The sequence below is a fragment of the Anomaloglossus baeobatrachus genome, chromosome 3 (genome assembly GCF_048569485.1).
Source record: "Anomaloglossus baeobatrachus isolate aAnoBae1 chromosome 3, aAnoBae1.hap1, whole genome shotgun sequence".
NCBI lineage: Eukaryota > Metazoa > Chordata > Amphibia > Anura > Aromobatidae > Anomaloglossus > Anomaloglossus baeobatrachus.
The window spans coordinates 523308831-523332414 of NC_134355.1; the positions used below are offsets into that span (position 1 = coordinate 523308831).

The following is a 23584-nucleotide window of genomic DNA, read 5'->3' on the forward strand; positions in this document are numbered from 1 at the left end:
TAATTATTTCATGAAATAAGTGAAATAATTAAAAAAAAACGGGCTTCCCTATATTTTTGGTTCCCAGCCGGGTACAAATAGGCAACTGGGGGTTGGAGGCAGCCCGTGGCTGCCAGCTGTACCTGGCTAGCATACAAAAATATGGCGAAGCCCACGTCATTTTTTTGGTGGGCAAAAAACTTCTGCATACAGTCCTGGATGGAGTATGCTGAGCCTTGTAGTTCTGCAGCTGCTGTCTGCTCTTCTCCATACAGACAGACAGCAGCTGCAGAACTACAAGGCTCAGCATACTCCATCCAGGACTGTATGCAGAAGTTTTTTGCCCCCTGAAAAAATTATGTGGGCTTCGCCATATTTTTGTATGCTAGCCAGGTACAGCAGGCAGGTACGGCTGCCCCCAACCCCCAGTTGCCTATTTGTACCCGGCTGGGAACCAAAAATAAAGGGAAGCCCTTTTTTTATTATTTTATGAATTTCATGAAATAATTAGAAAACAAATGACGTAGGCTTTGCCCCATTTTTGTGTCCAGCCAGGTACAACTAGGCAGCTGGGGATTGGAATCCGCACCACAGGTTGGCCTGAGCTTTCTGGGCCCCACTGCTGCGAATTGCAGTCTGCAGCCACCTCAGAAAATGGCATTTTCATAGAAGCGCCATCTTCTGGCGCTGTATCCAACTCTTCCAGCACCTGCCTGCTATACCTGGCTAGCATACAAAAATATGGCGAAGCTCACGTCCTTTTTTTGTAGTTTTTTGGCAAAAAAAATAAAAAAATGCTTCCCTGGATTTTCCATTGCCAGTGAAGGTAGCACCAAGCAGTGGGGGTTAGCAGCCAGTAGCTGCTTGGATTACCCTTAGCTAGCAATACAAAAAATGCAGCGGGAGCCCATATATATTTTTTTTAATTATTTATTTAAATAACTAAAAATAAAATGGGCTTCCCTGTATTTTGATTGCTGGACATCACAGTGCTGTAAAAATAAATCTTTAAAAAAATGACGTAGCGCTCCGCGGTATTTTTGATTCTCAGCGCAGATAAAGCAGACAGCTATGGGTTGCCACCCCCATCTGCCTGCCGTTACCTTGGTTGGCAATCAAAATACAGGGAAGCCCATTAATTTTTTCTATTTAAAAAATAGTTAAAAAAAAAATGACCCCAGACGTGGCGCATCCACTAGATGCGCCAATCCTGGCGCTTCACCCCAGCTCATCCCGTGCCCTGGTGCAGTGGCAAACGGGGTAATAAATCGGGTTGATACTAGCTGTAAAGTCACCTGAGATCAAGCCCAGCAGTTTGTGATGTCATGGCGTCTATTAGATACCCAACATCATAAACTGTCAGTACTAACAAAAACAAAAAATCGACAAAAGAAATTTATTTGAAAAAACAGTCCCCAAAACATTTCCTCTTTCACCAATTTATTGTAAGAAAAAAAATAAAGGGGTCCCACGACGACTCTGGACCGTCTAGAATATGGGGGGGAGACACTCAGGGAACGTATCCCCCATTTTCTAGGAGTGCGGACCCTTCATGTGAGGAGTGTGGGTGCAATGAATCTGCACTCACTCTCCCCGGGTCCACAGCAGCAGAGTCCATGTTGTAATGGTTGCTACCAAAGCTGCAATGCCCTGCTCATGAGGTAAGGGCATGCCTAATCAGGAGAACTACTGTAGAGGAAACTCTGCTCACTGGTATATAGGTGCTCAGAGGTAATAATAGATAAAATTAGTGAGTAACCTCGGCACTCTAAATCTCCCAGACTAAAGGCCCAGTCACACACAACGACTTACCAGCGATCCTGAAAACGATGTGACCTGATAAGGATCGCAGGTAAGTCGCTGGGAGATCGCAGGTGAGATGTCACACAGTCAGATCTTACCAACGATGCAGGAACAATACAGGTCGCAGTAGCGACCTGTATAACGATCTCAGCAGTCACTGTGACCCTGTCACATAGTGTCAAACACAGCGATGTGTCCTGCTCAGCAGGACATCACCTTTGAAGAAAATGGTCTGGACCATTCTGCAACGACTAGAGATCTCACAGCAGGGGCCTAATCGCTGGTAGATGTCACACATAACGAGATCGCTAACGGGATCGCTACTGCGTCACCAAACGGTGACTCACCTGCGATCTCGCTAGCGATCTCGTTATGTGTGACGGTACCTTAAGTCAGTAAGTCACAATGGATAGTAATGCAAAATCACTCTTTATTGGTCCATATTAAGAAAAAAAATTTTTTCATAAGCATATATGTTTTTGTCCAAAACAAGTTACAAATGACGTTTCGGCCTGAGCCTTCGTCAGATTGGACTTATCTGCATGTAATCATGAAAAATGACAATAATCAGTATCACATAAGAGTGAGAGAACAATAACATAAACTCGAACAATGTAGAGGTACAATTGGGATGCAGCAAAAAAATTGCAACACAGCAAGAAATGAAACACATGATACAAATGTCATAATACAGTACAAGGACAATATAGTAATGACAAATATGGGGTCAGAGTAGACTTAGACAGCTCTGGTACGAAAGAGATGTCAATCATAAAGTAACATGTGCAGTAGGTGTAGAGCTACAGTATGCATGGCAGAGCTAATGGGTAGACCGACCATAGAAAAAGAACGGAGAAAAAGTGGAGAAAAAGTGGAGCATAAGAGAAGAAAAAGTGGAGAAAAAAGTGGAGAAAAAGTGGAGAAAAAGTGGAGATTAAGAGGAGAAAAAGTGGAGAAAAAGTGGAGCATAAGAGGAGAAAAAGTGGAGAAAAAGTGGAGAAAAAAGTGGAGAAAAAGTGGAAAAAAAAGTGGAGAAAAAGTGGAGAAAAAGTGGAGATTAAGAGGAGAAAAAGTGGAGAAAAAGTGGAGATTAAGAGGAGAAAAAGTGGAGAAAAAGTGGAGCATAAGAGGAGAAAAAGTGGAGAAAAAGTGGAGCATAAGAGGAGAAAAAGTGGAGAAAAAGTGGAGAAAAAGTGGAGCATAAGAGGAGAAAAAGTGGAGAAAAAAGTGGAGAAAAAAGTGGAGAAAAAGTGGAGAAAAAAATAGAGAAAAAGTGGAGCACCCTTTGGTACCTTTCATGTGGCACTAAGGGGTGCTTAGCTTTGTATTTAGCCAAAAAAATGAAAAAAAAAATGACGTAGGGTTCCCCCTAGTTTTGTAGCCAGCTAGGGTAAAGCAGACGGCTGCAGCCTGCAGACCACAGCTGGCAACCTCACCTTGGCTGGTAATCCAAAACTGAGGGCACCTCACGCTGTTATTTTAAATTAAATAAATAATTAAAAAAAAAAACACGTAGGGGTCCCCCAAAATTGGATCACCAGCCAAGGTAAAGCAGACAGCTGGGGCCTGATATTCTCAGACTAGGGAGGTCCATGGTTATTGGAATCTCCCCAGCCTAAAAATAGCAGGTCGCAGCCGCCCCAGAAGTGGCGCATCCATTAGATGCGCCAATCCTGGTGCTTCGCCCCAGCTCATCCCGCGCCCTGGTGCGGTGGCAAACGGGGTAATATATGGGGTTAATACCAGATGTGTAATGTCACCTGGCATCAAGCCCTGGGGTTGGTGAGGTCAGGCGTCTATCAGATACCCGACATCACCAACCCAGTCAGTAATAAAAAAAAAATAGACGACACATTTTTATTTGAAAAAACACTCCCCAAAACATTCCCTCTTTAACCAATTTATTAGATTGAAAAACAAATCCAGGTCTGGTGTAATCCAAGGGGTTGCCATGACGATCCACACTGTCCCAGTCAATGAAGAGCAGGATGTTCCCCATTGGCTGGGAGAGCAATGCAGTGACCTGAGCTAACATCAATGGGTCAGCCCAGGTCACTGCAGGGGGGTGACAAGTGCTGCTGTCAGCGAGGTACATTACCTGCGCTGATCTCCAGCACTGCCGACAGCCCCTGTCACTGAGGTCAATGACCGGCGCCTTCACATCAAGTATCGCGAGAGGTCCGTGACGTCACCGCCAGTGTCAGTCTCGGGTCGGAAGCGATAGGTGATGTGACAAGCGGCGGCCATGGAGGACATTGACAGCGCTGAGGTCGGGACTTCATCACTGCAGGTAAGCCGTGCGTGGGGGTGGGGGAGACCTGGGGGGGGTGTGAGAGTGTGTGTGTGTATATGTATGTATACATGCCGCGGGCAGGAGGGGGCGGAGCGAGCTGAGCGGGAAGTGTGGGCTTCCTGCACGTAACTAAGATAAACATCGGGTTACTAACCAAAGCGCTTTGCTTGGATACCCGATGTTTATCTTGGTTACAAGCTTGTGGCAGGCTGCCAGCGATGGCTCCTGCACACTGTAGCTGGGAGGGGGGGGGTGCGTGAGTGAGAGTGTGTGTGTGTGTGTGTGTGTGTGTGTATATGTATGTATACATGCCGCGGGCAGGAGGGGGCGAAGTGAGCTGAGCGGGAAGTGTGGGCTTCCTGCACGTAACTAAGATAAACATCGGGTTACTAACCAAAGCGCTTTGCTTGGATACCCGATGTTTATCTTGGTTACCAGCTTGTGGCAGGCTGCCAGCGATGGCTCCTGCACACTGCAGCTGTAAAAAGCCCTGCTTTTTGCTGCTAGAACCGTTCTCGAACGTATCTAGAACTATCGAGCTTTTGCAAAAAGCTCGAGTTCTAGCTCGATCTCGAACAGCCCCAAAAATCACTCGAGCCTAGAACTAGAGAACCTCGAACCGCGAACCGCGCTCAACTCTACTCATGAACTCCTGGGTAGCTTTGGCTGTATGCTTGGGGTCATTGTCCATCTGTGCTATTAAGTGCCGTCCGATCAACTTTGCAGCATTTGGCTGAATCTGGGCTGAAAGTATATCCCGGTACACTTCAGAATTCATCCGGCTACTCTTGTCTGCTGTTATGTCATCAATAAACACAAGTAACCCAGTGCCATTGAAAGCCATGCATGCCCATGCCATCACGTTGCCTCCACCATGTTTTACAGAGGATGTGGTGTGCCTTGGATCATGTGCCGTTCCCTTTCTTCTCCAAACTTTTTTCTTCCAATCATTTTGGTACAGGTTGATCTTGGTCTCATCTGTCCATAGAATACTTTTCCAGAACTGAGCTGGCTTCATGAGGTGTTTTTCAGCAAATTTAACTCTGGCCTGTCTATTTTTGGAATTGATGAATGGTTTGCATCTAGATGTGAACCCTTTGTATTTACTTTCATGGAGTCTTCTCTTTACTGTTGACTTAGAGACAGATACACCTACTTCACTGAGAGTGTTCTGGACTTCAGTTGATGTTGTGAACGGGTTCTTCTTCACCAAAGAAAGTATGCGGCGATCATCCACCACTGTTGTCATCCGTGGACGCCCAGGCCTTTTTGAGTTCCCAAGCTCACCAGTCAATTCCTTTTTTCTCAGAATGTACCCGACTGTTGATTTTGCTACTCCAAGCATGTCTGCTATCTCTCTGATAGATTTTTTCTCTTTTTTCAGCCTCAGGATGTTCTGCTTCACCTCAATTGAGAGTTCCTTAGACCGCATGTTGTCTGGTCACAGCAACAGCTTCCAAATGCAAAACCACACATCTGTAATCAACCCCAGACCCTTTTAACTACTTCATTGATTACAGGTTAATGAGGGAGACGCCTTCAGAGTTAATTGCAGCCCTTAGAGTCCCTTGTCCAATTACTTTTGGTCCCTTGAAAAAGAGGAGGCTATGCATTACAGAGCTATGATTCCTAAACCCTTTCTCCGATTTGGATGTGAAAACTCTCATATTGCAGCTGGGAGTGTGCACTTTCAGCCCATATTATATATATAATTGTATTTCTGAACATGTTTTTGTAAACAGCTAAAATAACAAAACTTGTGTCACTGTCCAAGTATTTCTGGACCTAACTGTATATATTATATATATATATATATATATATATATATATATATATATATATATATATATATATATATATATATATATATATATATATATATATTATATATATATTATATATACACAAAAATTCAAAAATTGTATGCATAAGCATATTGTCTGTATTGTGCTATATCATATAATGTGATCCTTTCCTTTTCGGAAGGAGGTGTTAATTTGCCTCCTATAGGCACAAATTATGTTTATTGTGGCTATTGACCTGTTTTAAAGGATTTTAAATGTGTGTTTTTGTGTCATTAATAAAGACCTATTTTTGTATGTGATATAGGTGTATGCCTCTTTTTGCACACCTTCTCGCCCCTTCTCTTTATGTCCTGGGAGTAGCCTAAACGTTCACTAATGATGAGGGTCGGTAGATGTGTCCTTGTCTGTTTCTTTTAATGGTGGTTCTGCTAAGGTATTAATACATTGATGGAGTTGTGGAGATGTATTCCTACACTGATGATTGGTTGTTTTGGTGTTTTATTCATGTACAGGTGGGGATTTGACAATGTATTCCTGTGCTAAAGGTGTTTCTGTACTGATGGTGATATAGTCATGTATTGATCGTTGTTCTGCTAATGTCGTCAAGCACCGATGATAGTTCTGGTGAGATATTCATGTATCGATTAGTTGTTGTGGTGATGTATTCCTGTTCTGTTAATGGTTCTAATGATGCATTCATGTAAATATGGGGGTTCTAGTAATGTACTCCTGCACTGATATTGGTTCTGGTGAAATATTTATGTATTGATGGTGGGTGGGGTGATGTGTTCCTGTACTGATGGCTATTTTGGTGATTTATTCATGTACAAGTGGTAGTTGTGATATAGTATTTTTGTACTGTTTTTGGTTCTGGTGATGTATTCCTGTACTTATGGTGGTTCTAGTGATGTATTTTTACACTGTTGCTTGTTCTGATGATGTATTTCTATATGGATTGTGGTTCTAGTGATGTATTTCTGTACTGGTGATGTTTTTGGTGCTGTATTCAAGTACTGTTATTGGCCGTGATGCTGTACACATGTAGCCAGTGACATACCGATAATAGAGACAGACCAAATGGCTGCTATGCATCAGAGATGTTCACAACGGGCAACAAATATATTTTTAATGGAATGACCAATAACGAAAATTAGGTCTTAAGTCATCTTAGAAATGCCAGCTTTCTTCTCCCTATTTTTGCCTATGATATACTACAAGCACTGCATATACTGCCGTGAAGCGGCACTAGTGAAATCAAATATATGTGGTGAGTCCTTTAATAACGTTTTGTTTAATATTGTAGAACAAAAGGTTGTAATTTCTGTCAAGTATTGAAATACATGCGTACAACGCATAATTCGCATGAGGACAACTATTGTGATCCCTATTGCCTAAAAATTAGGATATTTAGCATTCAGAGATATGCTTTACGGCTGCCAAATTAACCTATTGCTAGACACAAGATCTGAAATGGTAACATATTCTAGGCATACTGTGATCTAGGCAATGATCATCATGCAGGGAGGGTGATTTTTGCCTTCTTGATTATTAAAACAAATTCATATATGTAGATTTATTTATTTATAAAGAATTTACGTCCCAAAATAAGAATTAAACATCCATAAAAAGTTGGCATTCATACACTGTTCATTTACTAAGATACTTAGGAAAAGCAGCACTTGAAAGATTAGTTAAGGCCCCTTTACACACTGCAACATCGCTAGCGATATCGCTGTAACATCACTGGTTTTGTGACGTAATAGCGACCTCCCTAGCGACATTGCAGTGTGTGACATGCATCAGCGACCTGGCCCCCGCTGTGAGGTCGCTGATCGCTAGAAATCGTTCAGAAACATTTTTTGGTCCTTTGTTTCCCGCTGCGCAGCATGCATCGGTGTGTTTAACACCGTTACAATGACATCGTTAGTGACTTAGAACCCAGCCTGTAGGCATGCTATAGCGTTCCCTTTCCTGCCCCCTTACCTCCGATTGGTGGTCGCTGTTGCGTTCTGATTTGGCGGCTTTCACTGAAAAGAAGGCAACTTTAGCGCTTCTGTCCTTTGTTTCAAAGCTACTTTGTTCCTGAGCGTGCTAGTTTGTGGATCATTAGAGAGTTCTCCAGTCTGCAATACTATAAAGCCTATACGGTAAGCATCATTTGATTGAAGCTGTATTGATGCTGTATAGATAAAACAGTGTGGAGTCGCCGCACAGAGAACTCTACAAAGATCCGCTAAGCAACAGAAGCTCAGGAACAAAGGATATACAAGCGCGACTTTTGCCAATCTTTCCAAGCTTGGGGTCGCCAATAAGAACGCACTAGCGATCACTAATCGGAGCTGAGGGGGGCGTGTAAAAAGGACACCTAGGTGGCTTCAGCGCCAAACACCACGCCCCTAACATAGGTGTGAGTCGTCAAATAGCTGCTGTGTGACACGTCCCCAACGACCAGCGAGGTCGTTCGGCAGGTCCGTATCACTGCTGCGTCGTTGGCCAGATCTGCCTGTTTGACCACTCACCATCGACTGTTTATAGAGACTATCCAGCAATCCCGGCCAGGTCGGAATCGCTGGTGGGATCGCTAGAAAGTCTCAGTGTGTAAAGGGGCCTTTACAGTGAGTTGTGCCAGGGAAATCTCTTTGAAAAGATAAGCAGTAATCCGATGTGGGTATCCCAGTGTTGTCTGTATCTTCTACAGTTCTTAAAGCTTGGTGGAACCATTTACCTTGCTTTTCACTTTACCAAGGTTTTCTGGGAAACGATCCAAGTGGTTATAGAGTTAATGCATCTTGATATTCATTGTGCAGCCGAGATGATGGAAAGAAGATAGCATTTGTTCTACTAGTTCAGTGTAACTATCTACTTTAGATTTCCCAAGAAAATTCTGTACAACCATAGTGAAAGGATACCTCTGCATCATTCAATGAATCTTTGAAGTGTGGATCTTGTATGAGTCCTCTGATTTGACGATTGTAAAAAATGCTTGCCTTTAGTTTCTCCATGGTGAGCACTGGAAATTTTCTGCAGATATAGTCAAAGCATCTTTCCTCTTTGTTTAGAGCCTTTACAATCTACTTTATTAACCCCTTCACGACCGCGGGCAGTAAAGTTACATCCTATTTTTACGTGACTTAACGACCAGGGGCGTAACTTTACTGCCTAAAGTCATTTGATTGCCGTGGCCATAGCAAAGGCTTTCAAATGATGTCCCCTGCTGTTTCTTACAGCAGGGGACCTTTGCTTGACCCCAGGGTGAGGTTGCATCGCCACCACCCATCGACGATCGTTGTGATTGACTGTTCAAATCTGAACCGCCAACCACATCGTTCGCACTGATTTCGGCTAAAACAATGCCTGAAACATTGCGATACTGTGATCTCCTGCTATGATGTGCTGCAGCAGCTGCAGCAGATAATTCTGGAGCTCAAACATGGCTCCCCCAAGCCCCTACAGCACTGATTGGAGCGATTGCGCGTCATAGCACGATTGCTCCAATCAGCGTGCAATGGGGCTGTCTGATCTGCAGGTGACCGCCCTCCCCAGGCCTGTGTTGGTCTGGGAAGTCCTCCCCCAACATATCTGCAGCGTGCACTGGCTGGTACTTGTAGAACCACGCCGATGCTGCTGCCGCCGCTGCTGATTCCACCGCTCCTGCTCCCATTGTAAGTATTGCGTGCTCCCCTTGTAGCTCCTGCGTGCTCCCACAATGTTCCCTGCGCGCTCCCGCGATGGCCCATGAGCGCTCCCGCGATGTCCCCTGCGCGCTCCCGCGATGTCCCCGGTCCGTGCCGATGTGTCCCCCTCCACGATCTCTACAATGCTCCCATTCTCCTGTCTCTGCTTGTCCGGTCTCCCCCTCCCCTACCCCTCCCCATCTGCTCTCCCTCTCCGATGTTCCCTACCTGCCTCCACCGGGTCATCCAAAGTCTTCACTGGCCCAATCACATCTGCCTCTGTGATGCCCTGGAAAAACCAGGTCACAGAGGTTGTACAAATCTCTCAGGTACAAAACTCCATCTTCCTTGGCAGTCCAACACAAAACCCACACCCAGGTGCACAACACCAGCCAATAAAGCCTAGTCACCCCCCATGACAAAAGGGACACACCAGTGGGTGGGACCTGGTGGATAGGGGTTCTGAGGTGTCAGTGGAGGGAACCAAGTAGTTGAGTACTGACAGTTGACAGTGGAGGAGTGTGAAGTGCAGCGGAGTTAGGGGTTGGGGCGCCTGGACTACCGGACTAGGTGGCAGACGGCATGCACGACCACAGGCGATGTAGATCCGGTCGCGGGAGACTTAAAGTTGACCGAGGCAGGGTTGTAGCCCGCCGGTGCCGACAGCAGGAATCCGGTCCAGAGGCCGGGCACAGATGGGGTTCCTGGACCCTAGGGTGAGGAAGGTTTCAAGCCCCTTTTCAATTGACCAGCCGGGGACAAGGTTTTAGGCCTTGTTCTACAGAAGCGGCCTGAACCCACAGAGATCCCAAGGGTCAGATTTTGTGGGCCACAGCTCCCAACATACAAAGTACCGGGAGTGGACTTCCCCGTTCCTAGCGGAGTTGTCCCATTGAAGACACAAACACTGGGTGCAGGAAGAAGGGACCCCTGTTTGCTGCACCCGGGTGTGGGACCCGAATACACCTGTCACTGGCAATTTGGTTTACCACTGGACTTTGTGTGCAATTCTTTGGAACTGTGAGTACACCATCCATCCCCAGTCCAACTCTGCATGTCATTCCCCGCAGCCATTGCTCCCCTACACCCTGGGCCCCGGGGCTACACCTCCCCTACCCGTGGAGGGGATTCCATCCTGCTGCCCTGCTCCATCAGCCCCGAGTGACCCATCACCAGGCAGCGGCGGTGCTACCAACTCACACCGCAACCCACGGGTGGCGTCACTGACAAAAACTCTATCCCCTATAAATACCCCCTTTCCTATCATTGTGAGGACGGACGGCTGTACGAGCCCGGCTCCGGCTACCACTCGAGCTGCAGTAATGAACCCGGGTCCGAGCAGCCCCCTGCAGCAGCCCGGCCCCTGTCCACAACAACCCGAATCTGGCGTCACGAACAGGATACTTACCCCATCTACTAACCTGGGTGAAGTGCGCCTTTTCTGGACTGTAAACCGTGAAACGCTCAAAATTTTTTGGACTGCCACCATCTAGCCTGCCATATTTAGCACCAAAAACAACAACCTCGCCATCTTCTTCCCCAAAAAGGGCGCGAAGCTGAAGCCCCACCACCTAAGAACGCGGGTGGAACCCGGTGATCCCCAGAGCAGGAAGTTGTAAAGGACAGTGGGTCCCGCGAGACTGCTGTCGAAAACCAAGGTGGAGGTTAGGAAAGAGCATCATGTGACCAGAGAAGATGAAGGGCAGGGACACCAGGACTCTGTAGAAACCCGTTCCTGGACACCAACGTGGCAAGATGTCCCAGCAGCCTGGCAACCAGCGTGCGGGGAGTCCCATTCCCCGTACCGCTGACTGGCTTGATGAGCAGACGGCGAAGATGTGCCAGAGGATCCAGGCCCAAGCCCACTTAATTCTGACGAGGTGGACAACAGAGATGAAGCGCCTGGCTGCAGTTGTCCGCGCGCGCAAGATGGAGATGGCCTCGGAGGAGCGGGTAAGCAGTGACCCACGCCCCTATGTTCCCCAGGAACCGGCTGTCCCGGCTGAGGGGGCCGGCCTGCCCCCATCTGTCACGTTTCCTCCCTCGTCATCTGTGTCCGCAGCCAGTGCCCTGACAGACCCGCTACCCCGACCTGTGGCACCGGAACCCGTCTCATCTGCTGAAGAGGACCCAGCAACTGGGACCTCGGGCCTTGTTTGTACCACCGTCTCGGCACCTGTCCCAGCCCCGAGCCAGGCCGCAACCCCGATGACATCCCGTCCAGCCCCGAGCCAGGTCGCAACCCCGAGTCTGGCCGCACCAGTGATGATGTCGGCTCAGGCAGTCCGCCCGGCCGCAACGGAAGCGGCACCCGACCTGAACTCTACCCCAGCTGTGGCGCCAACCGCTCTCAAGTACCCTGTCCCGGCTGTGGAACACCTGCAGAGAGGCGGAGCAGGCCACTGATCGGTGGGGCCCATGGCAGTATGAGAGGCCGGTCGTCGCCAGCGCCGAGGGCATCCAAGTGGGCCTGGCTCCTGAGTAGGAGGCGGAGCATGGAACCCGTGCCCCATATTGGGAGCGGCAGCAGCAGCAGTTATGCCAGGAGATAGCTGCCAGAGAGAAGCGCAAGGCTAAGGTGCTTGCTCGCACCTACAAATAGAAGGATTGCCTGCGCCAAGCTACCTTCCGGGTCCGGGGCCCGACATACAGAGGACAGGTGACAGGTCTGTTACTTTGACCCCCAGAAAGGGTGGGGTTTCATCTATGAGCCGGGACTGGAGTCTGAAATCATTGTGTCCCTGAGGGATGTAGACCCCCCCACCTGCCAACTGGCCACCCAGACCGAAATCTGGAACCCGGGGACATGGTGAGCTACACCAGTCATTGTGGAGAGCGAGGGTGGTTTGCCCTGGATGTCAAAAAGTGGATCGTAGTTAATGAGCAGCCATGTCTCGCCTCCCACCGTCACCTACATGTGTTAGAGAAGCCATTTTGTATCTTTTTGGTATAGATCGAAGTCCAGTATAGAGTTCATTATAACATATGAAGTTCATTATATTCTCCCCACATATGGGTATTTGATTAGTTATGAAATCGTTACGCAATCCATTGTGCAAGGATGGAATGAGTAATTGATGTTCTATCCCACATCTGCTATTCTTTATACGGTCATCTTGACCTGGCGTTTGTTTGACAAGGTTTGATTGAACACATCTCTTAAAACACTTTTTATTACATATCTTTGGCTTGAAATATTAATCCTTTCTTGGCTTAAAATATTAATCCTTTCCTTATGTGATGATATCATGCTTATATCCCAAATAACTATATTTGGTAAAATCTGAAGTTGTATAATCATATCACGTGTCTCATATTGCGTAATCAGCTTAGAAGGTATAAGAAACCTTGCAATTCTAATAAAGACAGAGAACCTTGATTCACTATAGACTTCACTTGTCTTGGTGTGTTAATTGTCACTCTCACAACCGGCCGGTCCGTCCCTGCTACCTGAGAGGAAACAAAAGCCCGGCTTTAACAGTTGGAGGCCCTCAGCGAGCCCCATGACTGGGACCCAGACAGACTTTCCCCTTTCCATCCGTCTAAGACTGAACACAGCGTTCTTCCTCGCTTCTTGAACAGAAAATACTAAACCTGGGTAAGTTGATCTTTTTGATCTCAACGTATTTTCTCTTCAAGAGGGGGTAGAGAGCACGAGTCAGTCTCCGGGGGATATAAACAGGAAACTCGCGATTCCTCAGGTCCTCAGGTAGCCTTTATGTTCATTGTTTGTTTGTCTTGTCCTATATGCTGAAAACAAAGTTGTTTTTTTTTTTTATTTTAGTAGTGCTGCTAAAAGATTTTCCTTTCTTCTTCTGTCTTCTTTCTTTATCTGTTTCACAATACTAACCCACTAACTAATAATATAATACTTGGCTACTGCTTCTTACCTTTTCAGTCTGACGTATTATATTGAAGTTGTTTTTTTTTGTTTTAGGTGATAATATTCTGTCACTTTCCCCTGTATAGTCAAAGACTAACAGTGGAACGTGAGGGGGGAGAACAGGAGAATAGAAAGAATAGAAAACTGCAGCGTTGTGACCTTATGACCGGCACTCGCTGTACAGAGCTCACGCTGAACAGAGCTCATAGAATTGGAATGCCGTGTATTAACTGAGTTAGAAGTATGTCATTTGTTTCTAGATGGGCAAAAACAGAAGATCTAGTCTAGTGTATATTGTTAACAGTTGTTTTACATCTCTGATGTTTAGAGGTATGGTTTGAACTGCATATGATTTGCATATGATTTGTGAACATTGTCTTTCTTTAGTAACATTGTGTGATATGAAGGTAAAGTTGCAATAGAAGATATATAGAGAGTTGTTGGACTGGGAATGAGAGGGGATCCACTGGATTACACTCTCTGGGAGTCAGCCCTAGTAACGGGACCAGGAGGATGGACTTGTGTGTGCGGAGAACAAAATCCTGATTGGCGTGAATATTGTGCTGCCTGTGGCAGACCAAGACCACGAAAACAAGCAGGATCTTGTGTCCCCAGTATAAGATCAGGGAATAAGACCAGAATAGACGCACACCCTGTACCATGGGTGGATTCAGGAATGGAAGTGTCAACATCAGATGATTCTGATGAATGAGGAATATATAGCTATTGCAATTGGAGTTGTGTTATATTTGTTTGTGTGTCTTTACTAGCTTAGACAATGGTATATTAGGAAAAGAAAGACAAACTGGTTTGATTACCTTGAAAGATAGGGGTTCCTCGTTGACTGCTAGTGGATAAATACTAGATTCTAGAGGGGAATTTGTAGCTAGCGGAAAGGAATTAGTAGCTAGTGGGCATAAGTCAACATCTGAACTGCTAACCAAGGGATCGCTACCCTTTGGGCGGATCAGGGGATAGTGTGAGGTGGAGGGCCGCTACCTTTTAACTACCACACTATGGGAACCAGTCTTACCAGACATTCTACTAAGTCAAACAGTATTGATCAAAGATTCAAGATGATTGACTTGGTCAGAATGGAGAATGGAGAAAAAGCAGTTAAGAACAGTGCTAAAATATTGAAGAAGGCGGGGATGCCTAAGACAGGTTGTTTAGATTTTTGCCGGTGGCAGCAGTTCGGCCGAGAGAATTACCAATGGATTCAGAGGCACGGATACCATGCTCAAATTGCAGCGTGGCTCCGGACTTCCGAACGCCATCATCCTCTTATAAATGACTATGACAATGAGGATAGACTTAAGGTATCAGAGGAGAAGTTTACAGATATATTGTGTACAGAAATGTTTCAAGGGCAAGATGAAAGAGTAGACAAATATCACGCTCGATGTGTTTCCCTTTTTACAGATAATGGTTATGACTTAAAGCACTCTAAAGAAAGAATGCTCTTTAAGGGTATGTTTAAGGAAGGGTTAAGGAGAGATCTTAGAAAAGAAGTAGTAAGAACATGTATAGACTATAAATGTGTACCACTTGAACAATCATTGCACATGATAAGAGCTATAGAAGATCAGATGATGAAAAAGAAAGCTCAGGAACAAACCCCTGTAATGGTGAACATACACTCAAGAGCATTTGATAATGCGGTAAAAAGATCAGTGGAAGGATTACAGACTGAGCGTAGAATGGATAAGATGCCAGACTTTGAGTATAAAAAAAAGGGATTGTGTTTTGGATGTGGAAAAAGGGGACACTATAAACGAGACTGTTACAGGATAAGAAGAAAAGGGCAACAACGGGAGGTATAGAGAGAGGGAGCATTTGTTAGAACAGATATAGGTTGCAATCATAAAAACAACATACTGGGACTGGGAAATAGGCAGCCCCCAGGGAAAGCAAATAATTAGGGTCAAACCTGTAGATGGCTCTATAGCCACTGCACAGGTAACCCTTCCCACTAGCAAAGATATATATAGTATAATAGATATGAGAATAAGCCTTATACTAGTTAATAAACAAAAATGCTGGAATAGTTCATTATAAAAATTGGAACCACTGTTACAGGACCAATGCAGGAATCTATGCTTGTTGTAATGATGTCTTTGATTTAAATAGATGAAAGCAAGCTGGATGAGAATCATCATCAAAATTAAGGTACCTGTATATTTGTGTATAAAATAATATCCCCTGAGTAGAAAGCAGAATGGAAGCCATCACAAAACAGGTAGAGAATTATCTAAAAAAAAAAGAACAGTATTGGAACAATTGGTGAGTTGTGAGTTGGGGAATGTCATTCCTTCAGTGTCAGAGAAAATGCAGCCAACTATTTTATGTGCTGGCAGCATGTAACGGGAACAAAATTCTAAAATTCTATCAGTAAAACTCTAAAAGCAAAAGAGGGGTTTTGAGATGCTGAAGAGGTGACATTCTCTGTGGATTCATAATTCCCTCTACACCATGTCTGGAAAATATCTCATTTTATTTGTTTTGTTATAATTTAGGGAAAAACACCATCTAGTGGGATATGTATGTATGAATATTTATATATATATGTTCTAGTGGTGGTTACCCGTGCAAAGGAAGTATGTTAATGTTAATTTGGTAATACACATTATAAATACAAGGCACTATACTCAGTATAGTAATTACTATTATTAAATGAACTGACTAGCAAAGTGTAAGGTAGCTCTACTCATAATATTTAATCTAGCTACTTTTGTTATTCGACACAAATGATAAATAAAGTTTAGAGACAATTGTTTGTATCGAAAACCCACAACCTTTGAATTGTTTGTATATTGTATATTTGTCCAGCAAAAATTTTGAGTGAATAAATATACAAAAGGGGGGAAAGGAGGTTATCTATTATATACTCTAGTAGTATAGTAGCACTTCCCTTGTAATAGTCACTATGAAACATGTCTATTAAGCAGAAAAATGAAAATATAATTGTTTTGTTCAGTATTTTTGACCATATCCATATAAAGTATAAATGCTGAAGACTATTAACTGGTTGGAGGTAATGTTGTAAGAATGATATGATGACATATTTTTAGCTTTGTTTTTACAGATTATTGGTTGCTTCTGCACTGGAAAGGCTACGGCTTACACAGCACGAAAAAATTAAAATTTAAACCACTCCCTTCTTGCCTATATTAGTACAGAAGGCAGTGATGATGAGGCCCTCTCTGAATGGGAAAAGCAGAACTGGGTAAGATGGTTAAAAATAAGCAATAGATCTTTACTGAGTGTCAACTGAAATGAAAAACTGTAGAATACGTATGAGCCCGAATGAAGGTTCCCCTGTTATTGCTCTCCTGTTATTAAATAAGCCAGGTACAATGAAGATAAAGTCTAGACCTGAGCTGACAGTGATGGAGCACAAAAAGATGCTTACACAGGTGTAGTTAACAAAGAAACAATAACCGGGCCTAGAGTTGAGAGTTTTCCATCTTTCCCTGTACAGACCACCTTGGTGGCTCCTGTCACGTCCGTGACGTCTGCCACTCCTTGTGTTCTTAACTCCCTACAGGTACAAGAAATTCAGCGAGGAGTGGAGATAGAGACGCAGGAAGCCCAGCTGACTGAGGTCTGTGGATACAGGGCGGTAATATTTCTCTGCCATAAGCTCTCTTCTTATTGATGGTCCAGGTAACCAATAGATTAATAAGGAATTCTCTGTGAAAAACGGATATTAATGTGTGTCTTAAGAGACAAGGTATGGGTGACACCAGAATTTAGTCCAGATTTACCCAGACTTGTAAGACATATGCCCAAAATACCCAAAATAATGTAAGAAGGAAAACTGTATAGTTCATAGAAGTATACCCTGTATTGGCTCTTCCCATCTCAGAGACCGCAGATAAATTATAGTGATATACCATAAGCAAGTGTTATGCAAGTTTGTGCGTGTTCTGTGGATTTCTTCCCAGACTTGGTCAGAGGCAATCCAGTGCAGAAAATGATATGTTATTACTAGAAAAGCACATGATAGAAATTGTATATAAAAGATATGTATAAAAGATAAAAGATAAAAGGGTACAAAATGCAATTTTTGTTCACAGATCCAGTAATTAGACGTGTAATTTTTAATATATAAATGATTAATTAAATATGTAATACCATGTAATAAACAGTTGGTTTCAGTTTCATTCCAGATCCTTCCAATCTGGCACACATTCTCTGAAGTTTAGGGGACTGGGTGACGGTCTGGAGGCGTGTGGGGGAAACTTGGATCTACACCAAGTCCAGCTCAGTACACCAACCTCAGTAAAAGTCCATACATCCCATTGCAGGAGGGTTCACAAAGATTAAAGAGATTAAAGAAATGGCATTAGGGAAGTATTGTGTACTGCTTCTCTTTCTATATGTTGTTTTCCTTTTAGGTATAAACAGTGGGACAATAAATTTGTAATGTATCATGAATATATATTAATATCATGTCTTGTTTTGTAACCCCCATTCCCAATCAAATGTTAAAAGTTAGTTTTGAAGTAAGGGGTTATGCCCCAAACCAAAATCCGTATTGTACCAGACCTCCTTGTATATCCCTACAAAGATACATACATGAAACAAACTGGACCAGAGCCTATAGATTTGAACATGGTGACACTGATACTTGTGCAAATCGCAGTGCAATACACATGAGTGAAGAAATTGAAGAAGGGCAATTAGGTGATGGAGCAGCAGATATGTCAATAGCTAATGATAGAGAACCATACTGTGTGCCCTTTCAATTTTATAGAGTAGTTACCATTGACTTAGAAGATTCCTGGTGTTTGTATGATGAGACCTTGCGATTTGTATCAGTAGTAATGGCGTTACTAAGTGAATATCAGTTTGAACTTCCAAAAGGTATTTACACAAAGGTGTAGGTGGATGGATCACAGGGATAATACATTATGTCATTCAAGGAGCGTTTATAATATTAGTAATTGCAGTATTGGTAAAATTGTTTGTAATGCTTGTAAAGAAAATTCTAGGAGCTAATTGTAGCTGTTTTTCAGGAACATGCAAACCCCAAAAGAGAGAAGCTATTGATACTGAATCCCTCCAAACTCAAGTAATGATGACCATAACAACCACAAAGAGATGCAGATGTATGATATGTGACAAAGATACCCTGGCAGACTTAACCAACTGTGCCTACTGTGGAAGTCCTATGGAATCGTTTGACCACAAGATGCAAGAACATCAGCATGAAAAGAACTTTAACACCATACACCATAAAGTGTGTGATATATAAACACACTATAAAGACTCCATAAAGTTACACCATAAAGTGTGTGATATATAAACACACTACAAGGACTATACAAACATATACCACATTTATATAATGAATAAACTGGTAGAACATATATATATATATTATACTACATATAGCCTTATATAGCCTTAAGTATATGTTCCCCTCTAGGAACAGTAGATAGGATGGGTATAGGGACATGTAGGCCGATCCCACAGAGCACGTTTGAATGGCAGGTCCCCATAATGCGCGTAGGGAAAGCCTAGTGTATTATGAATGTAGGACAAGTCTCTGCGGTCTACCCTATAGGAAGGGACAGATGAGATAGAACATAATTAATCAAAAGAGGGGAATTGTTAGAGAAGCCATTTTGTATCTTTTTGGTATAGATCGAAGTCCAGTATAGAGTTCATTATAACATATGAAGTTCATTATATTCTCCCCACATATGGGTATTTGATTAGTTATGAAATCGTTACGCAATCCATTGTGCAAGGATGGAATGAGTAATTGATGTTCTATCCCACATCTGCTATTCTTTATACGGTCATCTTGACCTGGCGTTTGTTTGACAAGGTTTGATTGAACACATCTCTTAAAACACTTTTTATTACATATCTTTGGCTTGAAATATTAATCCTTTCTTGGCTTAAAATATTAATCCTTTCCTTATGTGATGATATCATGCTTATATCCCAAATAACTATATTTGGTAAAATCTGAAGTTGTATAATCATATCACGTGTCTCATATTGCGTAATCAGCTTAGAAGGTATAAGAAACCTTGCAATTCTAATAAAGACAGAGAACCTTGATTCACTATAGACTTCACTTGTCTTGGTGTGTTAATTGTCACTCTCACAACCGGCCGGTCCGTCCCTGCTACCTGAGAGGAAACAAAAGCCCGGCTTTAACACATGAAAAAGAGTAAGGTAGCGGATCCCGTCTACCCTTTCCCCAGTTAAAACCCAGCTTTTCCCTGTTTAATGTTTTTATGGACTACGGCCTCTGGACTGGAAGAGGCCACCCAAAAACTTTCTTGGGCCTTGTACATAACCCTCATCTACCTTCTTGTTACCCCACCACCAGGACTATAACACCTCTGGAGAGGTTGGTTGGAGGAAGGGCCTACGGTGGAGTCGGCCAAGGCCCAGTCACCAGCAAAACCTGTGGCTAACCTCCAGGCCAAGGGTTCCGGACCATGGAACTCTTGGGGTGGACTGGTGGATAAGGAACTTTTACCCGGACACTATGGACACACACAGGAACTCGGGGTACTGTGACACCTGTGTTAGCGGTGGCACCGAGGGTGGATTCAGGTGTTTTGGGTGGCGGGTGAAAGGGGAGAAGGAGAAAATCTGTAATGTTTAAGAAATGTGCCTCCCTTATTGGGATGAAATGTTTTAATGTTTTACATGTTATACCTTTTTCTATTACCTTTTATAGATGCAGAAAAATAAACGTCAGTGGCCTGACAGCCCGAGGACGGGCTGTATTCAACCAAGGGGGAGTGTGATGCCCTGGCAAAACCAGGTAGTCACAGAGGTTGTACAAATCTCTCAGGTACAAAACTCCATCCTCCAGGTGCACAACACCAGCCAGTAAAGCCTAGTCACCCCCCCATGACAATAAGGACACACCAGTGGGCGGGACCAGGTGGATGGCAGCGCCCACCTAGGGGTCCAGAGGTGTCAGTGGAGGGAACCAAGTAGTTGAGTACTGACAGTTAACAGTGGAGGAGTGTGAAGAGCAGCGGAGTTAGGGGTTGGGGCCCCTGGACTACCTAACTAGGTGACAGACGCAAGCAGGATCACAGGCGACGGAGATCCGGTCGCGGGAGACCTTAAGTGGACCGGGGCAGGGTTGTAGCCCGCTGGTGCCGACAGCAGGAATCCGGTCTGGAGGCCGTGCACAGACTGGGTGCCTGGACCCTAGGGCGAGGAAGGTTTCAAGCCCCTTGTCAATTGACCAGCCAGGGACAAGGTTTCAGGCCTTGTTCTACAGAAGCCCAGAGAACGAAATGGAAGCCCAACACGGGGAATAGGATGTCCACCAGAACCCACAGAGATCCCAAGGGTCAGAGTTCGCGGGCCACAGCTCCCAACATACAAAGTACCGGGAGTGGACTTCCCCGTTCCAAGCGGAGTTGTCCCATTGAAGACACAAACACTGAGTGCAGGAGGAAGGGACCCCTGTTTTCTACACCCGGGTGTGGGACCCGAATACACCCACCGGAGGCGACTGGTCACTGGCAATTTAGTTTACCACTGGACTTCGTGTGCAATTTTTTGGAACTGTGAGTACATCATCCATCCCCAGTCCAACCCTGCATGTCATTCCCCGCAGCCATTACTCCCCTACACCCTGGGCCCCGGGACTACACCTTCCCTACCCGTGGAGGGGATTCCATCCTGCTGTCCTGCTCCATCAGTCCCCGGCGTCCCTTCACCAGGCAGCGGCAGTGCTACCAACTCTCACCGCAACCCACGGGTGGCGTCACTGACAAAAACTCTATCTCCTGTAAATACCTCCCTTCCCTATGGTTGTGAGGACGGACGGCTGTACGAGCCCGGCTCCGGCTACCACTCGAGCCGCAGTAATGAACCCGGATCCGAGCAGCCCCTCTGCAGCGGCCCGGCCCCCGTCCGCAACAACCCCATCACTGGGTTCTTCCTGGGTCCTTCCTGGGTCTTCTGATGAGCTGTCCAACTTCATGCCTGCTGCTCCTGTAAATGTCCACTTTCTGCCTTCTATTCTTCCTGCAGTTCCTCTGGTCAGTGATCCTCCTGCAAATCTTCTGGGTACTGAGTATAATTTTAAGGATCGGCATCCTTGCTCAATTTTCATCGTGTCTTTTTTTTTTTCTCCGTATCCCGGATGCTTTTTGTATCTCATCCAACCGTGCATCCTACAGCGGCCGATCAGTGCACGGCGTCTGTGCGTTTGAAAAGTCAAATGGCGCCCCTTTTCTTCCAAGCCCTGCTGTGCACCGAAACAATTGAATTCCACCACATATGAGGTATCTGCGTACTCAGGAAAAATTGTGCAATACGTTTTATGGTGCAGTTTTTCCTGATACCGTTATAAAAAAAAAAGCTACCTGGTTGTAACAAAAATTTTGTGGTAAACAAATAATTAAATAATTTTTACGGTTCAACATTATCAACTTCTGTGACGCCCATGGTGGTAGAAGGGACTCACCAAACATCTAAATAAATTTCTTGAGGGGTCTAGTTCCAAAATGGGGTCACTTGTGGGGGAGCTCTACTGTTTAGGCACCATAGGGGGTCTCCAAACGTGACATGGCGTCCGCTAATGATTCCATCCAATTTTGCTGTGAAATGGTGCTTGTTCTGTTCTGAGCCCCGCCGTGCGCCCAAACAATTACTTTCCACCATATATGAGGTATCTGCGTACTCAGGAAAAATTGCACAATTCGTTTTATGGTGCATTTTTTCCTGATACCCTTGTGAAAAAAGCTACCTGGTTCAAGTAACAGTTTTGTGGAAAAAAAAAAATGTGTTCATGGCTCAACATTATCAACTTATGTGGAGCCCCTTGGGGCTTACTAAACATCTAGGTAATTCCTTGAGGGGTCTAGTTTCCAAAATGGGGTCATTTGTGGCGTCTGCTAATGAGTCCAGCTAATTTTGCGCTCAAAAATTCGAATGGCACTCCTTCCCTTCAGAGTCCTGCTGTGCGCCCAAGCAATTGATTTTTACCACATTTGGGGTATCTTCGTACTCAGGAACAAATGCACCATAAATTTTATGGTGCATTTTTTCCTGATACCCTTGTGAAAAAATGCTACCTAGTTGAAGCAACAGTTTTGTGGTAAAAAGTTTTTTTTTCTTTTCACAGCTCACTGTTATAAACTTGTGTGAAGCCCCCAGGGGTTCAAAGTGCTCACCAAACATCTAGAAAAATTATTTGAGGTCTAGTTTCCAAAATGGGGTCACTTGTGGGGGAACTCCATTGTTTAGGCACCTCAGGGGGTTTTGAAATCCGACATGGCGTCCGCTAATGAGTGCAGCTAATTTTGCGTTCAAAAATTCAAATGGCGCGCCTTCCCTTCTGAGCTCAACCGTGCGCCCAAACAATTGATTTTTACCACATATGGGGTATCAGCGTACTCAGGAGAAATTGCACAATAAATTGTTTGGTGCATTTTCTCTTTTCTCCTTTGTGAAAATGCAAAATTTTATGGCTAAAGTAACATTTCTGTGTTTTCATAGTTTCATAGTTTTTAAGGTTGAAGGGAGACTCTAAGTCCATCTAGTTCAACCCGTAGCCTAACATGTTGATCCAGAGGAAGGCAAAAAAACCCCAATGTGTCAAATAAGCTCCAATGGGGAAAAAAATTCCTTCCTGACTCCACATACGGCAATCAGACTAGTTCCCTGGATCAACACCCTGTCATAAAATCCAATATACATAACTGGTAATATTATATTTTTCAATTAATGCGATCAGGCTCTGCTTAAATTTTACTTGTGAATCCCTCAATACAACATCATACGGCAGAGAGCTCCATAGTCTCACTGCTCGTACAGTAAAGAGTCCTCATCTGTGATTATGATTAAACATTCTTTCCTCAAGACGTAGCGGATGCCCCCGTGTTCCAGTCGCAGGCCTAGGTGTAAAGAGATCTTTGGAAAGGTCTCTGTACTGTCCCCTCATATATTTATACATTGTGATTAGATCCACCTAAGCCTTTGTTTTTCCTAACTAACTAACCCCAAGTTTAATAACCTGTCTTGGTATTGCAGCCCACCCATTCCTCTAATAATCTTGGTCGCTCTTCTATCTACCTGTAAGATTATGCTATTTATAACCTTCTATACTTTTGCTAACAAGAAATGCATCCATTCCTCTCTTAAATTC

The 23584-nt window shown here is 44.4% G+C and overlaps 1 long non-coding RNA gene across 1 annotated transcript in view; it reads left to right on the forward strand.

Annotated features, from left to right (window-relative positions):
• LOC142296773 (uncharacterized) overlaps window positions 1-19526 on the forward strand; it is an 80021-nt gene extending 60495 nt beyond the window's left edge. Inside the window, exon 3 of the long non-coding RNA XR_012751692.1 lies at window positions 17599-19526. This is a non-coding gene — a long non-coding RNA (uncharacterized LOC142296773). The remainder of the gene's footprint in view (window positions 1-17598) is intronic.
• Window positions 19527-23584: the final 4058 nt, after the last annotated feature.